We start from the raw sequence: 12,503 nt of genomic DNA on the forward strand, positions 1-12,503 counted from the left end.
ACCAGCAGCCCATCGGGTTTGTTGACCCGGCGCTTCCCGACCACGTGTGCCTGCTTTCACGGTCCTTGTACGGACTCAAGTAGGCTCCGCGCGCTTGGTACCAGCTGATACGTCTCCAACATATCTATAATTTTTGATTGTTCCATGCTATTATATTATCTGTTTTGGATATTTAATGGGCTTTAATATACCTTTTTTTATATTATTCTTGGGACTAACCTACTAACCAAAGGCCCAGTGCAAATTACTGTTTTTTTGCCTATTTCAGTGTTTCGCAAAGAAGGAATATCAAACGGAATCCAACGGAATGAAAACCTTCGGGAGAGTTATTTTTGGAACAAACGCAATCCAGAAGACTTGGAGTGGACGTCAAGGAAGAAACGAGGCGACCACGAGGTAGTAGGGCGCGCCCAGGGGGTAGGCGCGCCCCCCACCCTCGTGGGTCCCTCATGGCTCCGCCGACCTACTTCTTTCGCCTATATATACTCATATACCCCAAAAACATCCGAGGGCGTCACGAAACCCTATTTCTACCGCCGCAACCTTCTGTACCCGTGAGATCTCATCTTGGAGCCTTTTTCGGCACTCCGCCGGAGGGGGAATCGATCACGCAGGACTTCTATATCAACACCATAGCCTCTTCGATGATGTGTGAGTAGTTTACCATAGACCTTCGGATCCATAGTTATTATTAGCTAGATGACTTCTTCTCAACCAATGATATACAAGCTTGCACCACCAACAGCCATGCCTACCTGGACACTGCACATGATTGACCGCTAAGGCGCTAACTGTAAAATATAGCCTCGTGTTCAAAGACATTTTTTCTGTTAGATCCATGCCATGGCAGCCACCATGAGCGATCCTCGAGACAATAATGTGAGAAGCTTTTCGTTTTTGCGGAGAACAATGAGAAAAGCTGAAGATACTTACTACATGTAGAGTATGTTATCTGACCATCGAAGCGAACTGGCTCGTAGGTTGCCGACTTGCCTGCTTTTTTTGTGCATAGAACTTCTGAGCTTTATTCAAACAAAAGTGTTCGCTGGGCAGTCAGCCAATAGGCTGCTAACCAGGAAACTTGGAGTCTCAGAGAGCCAACTCTCGGTTACAAACACATTACATGCACGCTGGGCACACAAGTGTGCTTGACCGTTTGCAGATCTACTAACATGCTGAATTACAAAAGAATGGAAACTATCCGCTAGCTCATCAATTTCGAAGAAAACTGGTGCCACAACAGAGCGACTGTTGCGACGAGTGTTCCAGAGATTAACAATCTCCAGATTGTCGGTCTCCATTATCACATTGGCATAGCCTCTCATATTTGCGAAGATTACTCCATCCCGTAGGGCTAGTGCCTCAGCGATCATAGGATCAGTGACCCCAGGATGGGGCTTGCACCAAGCGCCCATCAGTGCTGTCTGGGAGCGTGCGACACCACCCGCTCCGCTTTTCTCCTCTGCGAACCGCACAGCTGCATCGGTGTTGATCTTTACGTGATCCGATTCAGGTGGCCACCAACCATGTCCCGGTAGCATTGCAGCTTGTTGTTTAGGTACATCAAGTAAGGCCAAAGCCTCTCTAGTGAGTTTGATGGAGTTCACCGGGTCGTACTTCTCACCGTCATGTGTCCATCTATTGCGAGAACTCCAGATGGACCATATTATAGTGATTATCGTTGCTCGCTCCTTGTCGGTGAACATAGACCCACATAAGATATCGCCAGCCCATGAAGACGGGTGCAATCATGGTAGCTTGATGTCCAGAACAAGGCGCGCTTCGTCCCAGAACTGTTTCGCATGCGAACATTGGATTAACGCATGTTCAAGGTCTTCCTCATATGCTTGACAGAGTTTGCATAAACTGACATCTCGAATATGTCTATAATGCAGCGTCTTCTCGTCAGGTAGAATGCCACGCATGACACGCCACCAGAAGACACGTACCTTGGGGACAACTTTGAGAGACCAAGGTGCTTTCCACATATGTGTTTGATCCATTGAAGTTCTGGTGCCGGGCCCTTCGCCTAGAGCTTGTTGCTCGTTGCGGTTCATCCAAGCTCGGTACGCTGATTTCACACTGTAGTTACCAGATTTCTCGTGTGCCCATGCAAGAAAGTCCTCTCCTCCACCTTGCCGAAGTGGTATATTCAGAATTGCATCAGCATCAGGTGTGGCAAAAGTACCTCGAACTAAGTCTCGTCTCCAAGTCCAGTTAGTGTTATCAATCAGATCGCTCACCCGTTCAACACTTGTGTTCGCTGGCTTGAGGATCAGTGACCTGGAGACAGTAGTTGGGATCCATTTATCAGTCCAGGCATTGATGGTAGAGCCATCGCCAACACGCTGAACCACTCTCGCCTCAAGAGCTTCCCGCCCGACAATGATGGCACGCCATACAGCCGATGCAGAGTGTGGCACTTGAGCCTGCATAAAATCACTATCGGGGAAGTACCTCCCCTTCAAAACTCTGGCGAGTGAGTTGGGGTTGGTCATAAACCTCCACCCATGTTTCCCCAATAGTGCCAAGTTAAACAGATGATAATCACGAAATCCCATACCTCCTTTGCATTTTGGTACCGTGAGATTTTTCCATGATATCCAATGAAGAGATCTTCTATCGATAGAGCTGCTCCACCAGTATTTAGCCATACTGGAAGTCAAGCTTTTGCACACCTTCTTTGTAAGTAGGAAACAGCTCATACTGAACGTGGGGATTGCTTGTACTATGGATTTCAAAAGTGTTTCCCTCCCCGCGCATGCAAAGAGCCTTTCAGACCAGCCTTGCATCTTGCCTCTTGATCGATCACCTATGTGATCAAAAGTCCCGCTAGTGATTCTGCCCACCGCTGTGGGGAGACCGAGGTATCTCTCGCTGAAAGCTTCAACATTCACCCCCAGAATATTTTTTAGAGCTTGCCTGATGGTATGTGGAGTATTCGGGCTGAAGTAGATGGCACTTTTGTCACGATTCACACACTGCCCGGATGCTTCCGCATATATCCTCAATATGGCATTTAGTCGCTGTGCACTGGTTGCATCTGCACTGAGAAAAATCAAGCAATCATCTGCAAAAAGAAGATGGCTAATCCATGGCGATCGAAAGCTTACTCTGACGCCTCTGTCAATGTTGCCACCATAATATTTCAAGAGAGAGGAAAAACCTTCAGCGCACAATAGAAATAAGAATAGTGAAACTAGACATCCTTGCCTGAGACCTCTCGAAGGAGTGAAATATGGTTGTAACTCTCCATTTACTCGTACCGAGAAGCGCACAGAAGTCACACATTTCATTATCAACCTGACAAGTGCGTTGCTAAAGCCGAGCCTGAGAAGAATGGCCTCGAGATAGTGCCACTCCACCCGATCGTAAGCTTTCATCATATCCAGCTTTAATGCACATGCAGTATTCCTTCCCTTCTTCCTTCTTCGCAAAGTGTGAACACATTCGAAAGCAACCAAAACGTTGTCAGTGATCAAGCGGCCAGGAACAAAGGCGCTTTGTTCCTCGCTGATAATATCGTCCATATAGCATCTTAAGCGGTTCGCAATCGCCTTGGCCACTATCTTGTACAAAACTGGGCATAATGCAATAGGGCGAAATTGAGATATCGTCTGTGGGTGCCGTACCTTTGGTATAAGGGTTATAGACGTGTCATTCAACCCCAAAGGAATATCCCCACCGTTCAAAAAACCAAGCACTGCATCTGTCACATCGTTCTTCAGAAGCTGCCAGTGCCTTTGAAAGAATCCTGCTGTGTATCCATCAACTCCAGGAGCCTTGGATGGGGCCATTTGAAAAAGCGTTGTATGTACCTCCTTTGCATCGAATGGCCGATCAAACAGCTGGTTCATCTCCGGTGTCACCTTCTCGGGGACATGGTCCAACAACTCACTCATATCAAAAGCCCCTTGCGAGGTGTAGAGATTCTGATAGAATGATTGTATTTCCGCTTTGTCTTCCTCGGGATCAGCACACACCGAACCGTCAGCTCGTCGAAGCCCACATATTCTGTTCATGCGCTGACGTTGTTTGTCTTGTGCTTGAAAGTACCCTGTGTTGCGATCTCCCTCTCGCAGCCAGCTTACTCTCGACCGCTGCCTCAACCAGATCTCTTCTTGCTTTAGCGCTTCTCGAAGCTTTGCAGCGATCTTTTTCTCCTCCTCGGACGGGCCTCGCCCAATGGACTGTTCCCGTATCTTCTCCAACTTCTTCTGAAGCTGTCTCACATTGCGTGAAGGGCAACCAAACTCGCGTACCCCCCACGGCTCCAGCGTGCGTTGGAGTGCCCCCAGCGAATCTGCGATGCCTTGTAAGCCCGGGGTACGAGTTTGTTTCAGCCAAGTTTCCGTGACAAGATCCTCATAATCCCTATGGGTCTGCCATACGTTTTCATATCTGAACTGTTTGTGTCGACGTGCACCATGGTCATGCGGCTTGTCTCGGATCTCAGCAACAACGAAACAATGGTCGGATTCAACCGCACTGATGTGACGCACTCGAATTGATTCATAACGCTGCCTGAAGGCTTCGTTTGCAAAAGCCCAATCAATCCTTGCCTTCACGTTATCACCTCCGGCTTGTCTGTTATCCCAAGTATAGGGTAGTCCAGACCAACCCAAATCTTGGAAACCTACTTCTTCAACAACATCTCTGAAGGCGCGCATTTGCCATTCCGGTCTAGCCGCTCGACTGAAGTGCTCATCGCCATACAAAGTTTCGTTGAAATCGCCCATGCACAACCAACCCGCATGTGGCAATGCATACAAAGTTCTGAGGAAGCGCCAGCTGTGATGTCTGTTCTCCGCTCTAGGCGCTCCATAGAATTCTGTGAATCTCCATTCCATGGAGTTTGTGTCTTTCGTCCACACCGTCGCATCAATATGGCCGGAACTATAATTTTTCAATTGTACTTCAAAGTCCTTAGACCAAAAGAGGCCAATACCTCCTCTCAGTCCTTCACTATCAACCGCAAAACATCCCACGAAACCAAGCTGGTGCCGTAGATCTTCAACTCGCTTTGCCCTGATTTTGGTTTCCATTACGAATAGCAGGGCAGGAACTTCTTGCTTCACAATGCTGCGAAGCTCGCGAACTGCCTCGGGGTTCCCAAGCCCCCGGCAGTTCCAGCTCATGCAATTCATTGGGCCCGGCAGGGCTGCACCGCAGCCTCCGCCGAATTCTCAGGTGTAGGTCTTTTTTTCTTTGCATCTCGCTCAATGTCATCATCAGACAACTCTTGGCCTTCTCCTCCCGATGGGGTTCCCTCACGGATGACACTGCTAGATGGGTTATTTCCGTCGGCTAGGAGAAGCTGACGGTTTGCAACTGGCCGGTAAACTTGCTTTGGCACCTCTTTCCTCTTGTTAGTATGTGACTTGTTTTTTAGAGGAGAGGTCACCTCAACATGTTCCTTGCCTGCATTGGAAGAGTTTCTCGACTCCCTCTGACTGCTCGTACGTGTGTTCTGATCCTTAGACGAGCTCTCGCCAGAGACGGGTTTCTTCTTCTCTTCAGGTGCTCTAAGTTTGGGGCCGAACTGTAGCTCCCCGTGCTCATCTCTTGGTCCCGGGCTGGGGCAGAACAGATCCGACTTGTCTGCTGGTAAGGTACAGATAGTGCGATAACACTGGTATAAGGTGTCGTGGTGTAGTGGCTGTAGACAGACCTGGAGATAGGGTTAGACAGATACCATGCCAGATCCCGAGAGTAGTTAGAGAGCAGTTGGACAGAAACTATTTTGAAATAACCTAGTGGCGAGCTTGGCCAGTATGGTAGATGTTGGCATGTTGCTACACTGGGCAACGTTCAACCATCCTTTTTCCAGAGTGTTACCATATACTTCCTCTGTATCGAAATACTTGTAGGTACTAGTTTCCCCCCATCACAAGTATTTCACTATAAAAGGTACTAGTTTTCCCCAATTACAAGTATTTCGATACAGGGAGTAGTATGCCCAAGTTGCTATTTCCCTCGCAATGGGCATATGCATCCATGAGTTGAATATATAGACCGGACAACACATACGCTGGCCGAGTCTTTGGACACGAGTCTATATTTTAGATAGTTATAATTAGTCAGTCAATTATGTGCAGCGTCTTTGGCATGGTTGTTGCCTTGTTGGTGGTGCAAATTAGTTGCTTCATCATATATTAATGCTCCGTCATACCAGCTATGTTCTCTCTGTCCTTCATACCAATTTTTTGTTCTCATTATACCAACTATGTTCTCTACAGAACAAGGGAAGGCGAGCACTTCTCCTGTTTCGCTGCATTCTGGGCCAAAGATTTGTGACAGATATGAAGAGTGCGAAGTGGGATTTTTTTCTGTAAAAATTATTGACATCATGGTCAGGCAGGCCGGCAGTATTTGCTTGATGTATGTGGTTTTATTATTAACCTAAGTTACCTTCATCAATACTGTAGGAGTATTGGCCATAATCTCTTTTTTTAAAAATGGAGGAGGACCCCCGGTCTCTGCATTTAGATGATGCATGTAGCCATTTTATTAATTATTTACATAAGACCTTACAAAGTCATACGACAATAAGACTAAAACTACCGTCTAGGCAAAATCTGTCGCTATTCTTATCCAGTTGATGTAGGGATGTTGATAGTCTGGGCCTAATACCAAACAGACCTCGCAGCCAAACCTAACATCTAAGACCTGATGACCCAACCAGGACGCCTGCCGGGTATGGCGCACCCACCAATCCGGCGCACTTCTCAATCAGGACGCCTGCCGGGTACAGGCCGCCGTAGCCACCTGCCACCAATCTATCTTCAGAGCTGTACTATTGCATCAACCGTGCCAGGTCTCTCTGCCATCGACGCCACCACGACGCCAGACAACGTCTTCCTCCTGCACGAGTCTATCCTCACACATCGGACGCCGAATCTGCACCGCTCCACGCCGTCGAGATCTATCGCCATTAATGTGTAGGATGAAGCACCGCTCCACCAAGATGCGGTCCACTGGTCCCTCGAGCCCGTGCACACCTCCAAGAACGACGCCCCCAAGGGGGAAACGACATAAGAACGCCGCCGTCTTTTGATCTACTGATCTAGAGTTTCCCTCGGAGGTAGCAGACAGTGACCTTGAAACTCTCCTTGGCGATGCCTTCAAGAAGGGAATGTCGCAAAATAGCGCCGCCACCGCCGGCTTTGGCAGTAAGCCGGAAGCAAGATTTCACCCGGATCTGTTAGAAGGACCTCCACCAAGCATCTTGTGCACGGATCGCCGCCATCTCTGCCGGGGACTGGACGATGGATCCAGGCCGCCGCCGCCTGACCGGCCACGGCACCACCGCGGTGCCTAAACCGGCGCCGTCAGGCCCACCATGCCCGCCTGTAGACGCCCTCCAGATCTGCCGGCCCGCGGACGAGGCCTGCGATCTGGGCTGCCACCACAGGTACTCCTCAGCCGTGGGGATAACGCGCCCGCGCTGTCGTTGCCGTCACACTCGCCGCCGGGCGCCCGCTGCTCCTTGCCGCCGGTGCACCGCCGATCCATGAGCCGCCGCCGACAGGAGATCGCCACCACCGCGCGAGGGGGAGGGCCCCGCCGCCGCCGTCATTGGCCAGGCTACGCCGGCGTAGCCTCGGGCAGCGGCAGGAGCGGGAAGAGAGGAGCGGAGGCCTAGGGCGGCGGCTGTAGATCGCCCCCGTGTCGCCAGGGGCTGGCGACGCGGGGTCCTGGGTTGTTCTCAACAGAGTATATTGGCCATAACCCTGTATCAGTTCAGTGGTTGCCCTTGAATATTTACCACGGCACCCAATGACCATTCGTTCATATTGTAACAGTTATTTCGTCCGGAGTGTCGTTCGAGGCAGGCTAATGGCCTGTTTAGCCTTCTGGTCGCAGAAGCTACGGCGTGCTAAAAGGTGTTGTTACAGGCCTGGTACGCTCCTTATCTGCCTCGTTTGTCCTTGTTCTTGGGTCTAGTTTTCCTTGGCACTAGTTTGCTGCACTTTTTTCTTCTCACAATTGCTTTCCTCGTCGTCTGCTCAGGCAAGCTTGAATTTTACTTACAAAGTTACAAGGGCGGCATCTTGATTGTTTGTTTCCTTAGTTTCAGCTTATTAACAATACGAGTCTTGTTAAGTTGAGTTGGATCCTATTCATGGACCACAAGCTAATGCAATACAGTAAGAACAATAACAAGAATTAAATCAATGAAGTCTGACGGTTGTGAATCAAACAGAAACGGGGAAAGCGACGGGGAACTGAGTTTAAGAAATATACATTTGTTTGGAAAGGTAAATCAATGACCAAGAAAACAACAGCAGTCTAGATTGCCACAATCTTCGGCTTTATTACATAATCATAATAATTCTTGTTTAACAAACTCAAGTCTTAAGCTGCTGAGGACCCCCAGCTAGCTTTACAGGACAAGAAGCAAACGACACCACAATGGTAGGGATAACCAGTTGGCAACGACAACTTACAGGAAAGTAGTAAAGAGATATGAAGAAAAACCTCAAAAAACAACACTTGTGAAACAGATACTGAATAAAAGGGAACCAAACCAAACTCCTGTAATCAAGCAGAGTGACAAAACAGAGCGATCACCACATCTAACTACACACTGGGCCACTGCACGGCGCCGTATTTAACCACAACCTTGATCTCATCGGATTTTTGGCGGTTCCCGTTCATCGTCTTTAATCGCTTCACTGCACGGTGCAATGCAGGGTTGTCTTTGTTACCATCGAGAACCACATCTTTAAGGCTTGTCAAATGCTCCATGCCTTCGAGCATCGTAGATTCTTTGTGTAGAAATCTCACCTGGAGTTTCTCGAGCTTTGACATTTATTTTTCCTCAAATCTGAGAACTTCCATAAAGTCAATATCGAAGTTCAGGTACAGGTTCTTGAGTGCTGGAAAGTTGTGGGCAGTTTGTGCAACCAGCTCTGGAGCAACGTAGTAGTACGCCTCCAAATGTATGCCCAACAGATTTGGCAGCTTACATACTGGGCCAAACAGTTGGTCACCAACCAAGTATGTCCAAGAGAGGAAAAGCTCAGTAAGATAATTCAGTGACCCGAGACCCGACCCAGTCGGGCAATTTGCTAATGCCTGAGCCGATCCTAAGATATCTGAGGAGCCGCGGCGGGGGGTCGATTTCATGTATGAAGTCCAAATATCGTGGGTGCCCATGAGGGTTGGTACAGTTGACCCAAGGATGGTCGGTAACGTTGAGCCACCTCAGGGAATATATCTTGCCCAGGGACACAGCAAGATTTTTCCTAACATTCAGATCAAGGGGACCGCAGTCCACATCCATACGTAACTCTCTCACTTGTTGTAGGTTACCGAGCTCTTCCACAACATCAGCATCACTTCCGAAAACTACTGCATTCACCGTCTGTAGTGCCTTCATCCTACCAAGGCCCTTGCTTGCTCTCCAAGACGTATAAATTATGGCGTCCTTCTTGTTGAATTGGAGGTGTTCCAGTTTCTCTAGCTTTCTCACCGTTCACGGTAGATCTTCAAGGTGCGTCTGACGTACATCAAGGGTCTCCAAATTTTCTAGGTCACCGACTTTCGGAGGCATCTCACTAATACTTGTTCCTTTCAAATTCAAAAACTTGAGAAGGTACATGCGACAAACATGTCTCAAATGTTTTTTTATGGCCGTGCAGTCTTCCAGGTCAAGTACCCTGAGCAAACGTAACTCACCTAGACGATCAAGCATCTTCATGTTATCTTCAGGGCCAAACATGCTTAGTGATCGGACATGCTCCATGTTCATCACCTCGATGTCATTCTTCCTACCATGTGAGGTTGCAATTTTGTTGGACCGAGAGCCTTCGGATACTACCTCTCCACCATGGATGGACAGGCGGCGAATGCTACCATAGGACATCCCTTCATATGAGCCACCTACTAGGCTAACAAAGTTAGCCTCCAGGGATTTGGACACCATGACCTCAAGGACCATGTCATGTACCTGACACGTCTCCACCGTCCATTTGGGATCATCGGCCCGAACAATCATGTTCCTACTCAATAACTCATTATAGTAGGCTTCTGCAGCCTCCATTAAGGTCAAACCTCGGATCTCGGCAACTAGTCCTTCAGCGATCCATCTCTTCAAGAGCCGCTTCTTGGTGATTATATAATCCTCTGGGAAAATACTAAGGTACATTATGCAACCCTTGAGATAATAGTGCAAGTGGTTATAGCTGAGAGTAACTATTTTCCTCATGCCCTCAAGGGTAGGGTGGTTCTCCATTTGAGAACCAATTGACTTGCATATTCTTTCCCACATATCTTTGCTCTCTGGTGATTTGTAGCTCGCCAAGAGGTTGGCAATGCTAATAATGGCCATTGGTAGCCCACCACATTTTCTTAAGATTTTGTCCATTTCACCTCTCAGATCATTGTGCAAAGTGTTTTTCTCTGAACCAAATGCTCTGCTGAGGAACAACTTCTTGGAGTCATCAAAATCAAGGGGTTTCATCTGATGAATGCGGTCTCCATCAACACTAGCATCACCGCATGCTTCGGCTACACTCTCTATCCGAGTGGTCACAATGACCCTGCTGCCGTTTTTGTTGTCTGGCAACTTGGGTCTGATTGTATCCCATGTTGCTACCGTCCATACATCATCAACCACAATGAGGTACCTGGTTTTATCATAGGAATTCCATAGTTAATTGCCTTTTTCATAAATCGCCATTAATTGCGTAAACACGACTACACAAGGGCATATAAAAATACATGATATTACCTAACTCCTCATTTTCAAGACATGATATAATCAATGTAGATATTTTGTATATTTTTTTATTATTGTAATAATTATACAATAATGTAAATGTTTAATGTTTTGTATTTTCTTACCGTAGTAATAAAATATATCAATATCCAACTATTGTAATAAGAGTTCACTAGATCGATCGCTTGAAGAATTGTACGTGCAGTTTTGAAGATCAATTGATAATACTTTGTTAACTAAATTATTGGTGCATCAAAGTTTATGGTTTCCGTACCCGGTCACTGACGTTACATCAGCACACCTTAAGAGCTTTGTGCATGACCATCTAGAGCGATGCATGTGTTCCATTTTTTATGGAATATGTATGTTTTCTAGGGAAACACTTAGGCTTGAGTTTTCTTCCCAGGGACATACATGTACGTTAATGCTGAGTAGTATTGGTTAGCTGAAGGAAAATATGTATACCAAGAAAAAAAATATTATGATGATTTTACGGTACATACTAATGCATGGATCAATAATACTCACTACTACACTAAGGGCATCAAAGGGAGTTTCTAAGACGGCCGGCAAGGCAAACCCTATTCCTTTTGTAATGCAGAGAATGTTGACCAAACAAGCACCCTAGCAGCTATATAGGTGGCTCACTATCTTTTTTTATTCGTTCTCCCGACGTTTTTAAGAAGGTTATAGAACCTTATTTGATTTTTTTCCTTTTTTCTGTTTCTTCCAACAGTTTTTATTTTCTGTTTATTCTTTTCATTATCTCCTTCAATTTTTTGTTCTACATTATAATATGTGATTTTTTAAAATCAATAACACACTTTAAATTTTGGAACATTTTTGAAACTATGTATATTTGTAAATTCAAAATTATTAAAAATATGTGAACATTTTTACAAGTTCATGTTTTTCAGAATATTTTCTAAATCCATAAAAAAAATTAATTCATGTATATTTTTTGAAATTCAAGAACATTTTCAAATTCATGAGATCTTTTTGAATTCATGATTATCTTTTAGTTTCCTGAATTTTTTAAAAATTCAGATACATTTTAAAGATCATGAGCATATTCTAAAATTCATGGAAATTTTACAAATTCGTGAATATTTTCTCAAACCTTTTTTTACAAAACAAGGAACATTGAAAATTTTAAATAAAGCGAAATACATTTTTAAAAATTCCTGAACATTTTTGGGATTTTAGGAAAATCATTCACGAATATTTTTACGTTCAAGAGAATTTTAAAAATTACCAAACATGTTGTAAATGAATAAACATTTTTGAAATTAAGGAACATATTTTCATCTTTGCAAATATTTTTAAAATCCGGGAACAATTTTTTTGTACCAACTTTTTATAAGTCCTCCTTATTTTTCTATTGTTTTGCAATATTATATATTTTTTTATCTGTTTTTCAGATTTCCTATCTTTTTTTTGTTCACTTCTCCGAAATTCCCAACTAGGTAGGCTAACCCGCCACACAAAGCGTGCATTGCTTGAGGCCTGCGTTTGCTCGCTCTCTGCTTACCACAAAATAGGCTATTTGAGATGGGTTTTCTTGGGCCTATATCTCGGAAAGGTCAAGGCAGAAACGTGCGTGTCGAAAACTAGATCTTTCCAACGCAGGCGAGCAGATAGGCCTACCTTGAAAACAATTACAAGCGGACCAAAGAAGAGGCCCATCTCACATACAGAAACTATTAATGGATGTCTATCTAGGCTCATCTCAGATAGATAGGCATTATATAAGCCTCGGCAGGGAAACCCTAACCCT

At 45.8% G+C, this 12,503-nt stretch overlaps 1 pseudogene; it reads right to left on the bottom strand.

Moving 5' to 3' along the window:
• Window positions 1–8,583: 8,583 nt before the first annotated feature.
• Window positions 8,584–12,503, bottom strand: part of LOC119358393 — an 8,657-nt pseudogene continuing 4,737 nt past the window's right edge.

Source organism: Triticum dicoccoides, chromosome 2A, assembly GCF_002162155.2.
Source record: "Triticum dicoccoides isolate Atlit2015 ecotype Zavitan chromosome 2A, WEW_v2.0, whole genome shotgun sequence".
In the NCBI taxonomy this organism is placed as follows: Eukaryota; Viridiplantae; Streptophyta; class Magnoliopsida; order Poales; family Poaceae; genus Triticum; species Triticum dicoccoides.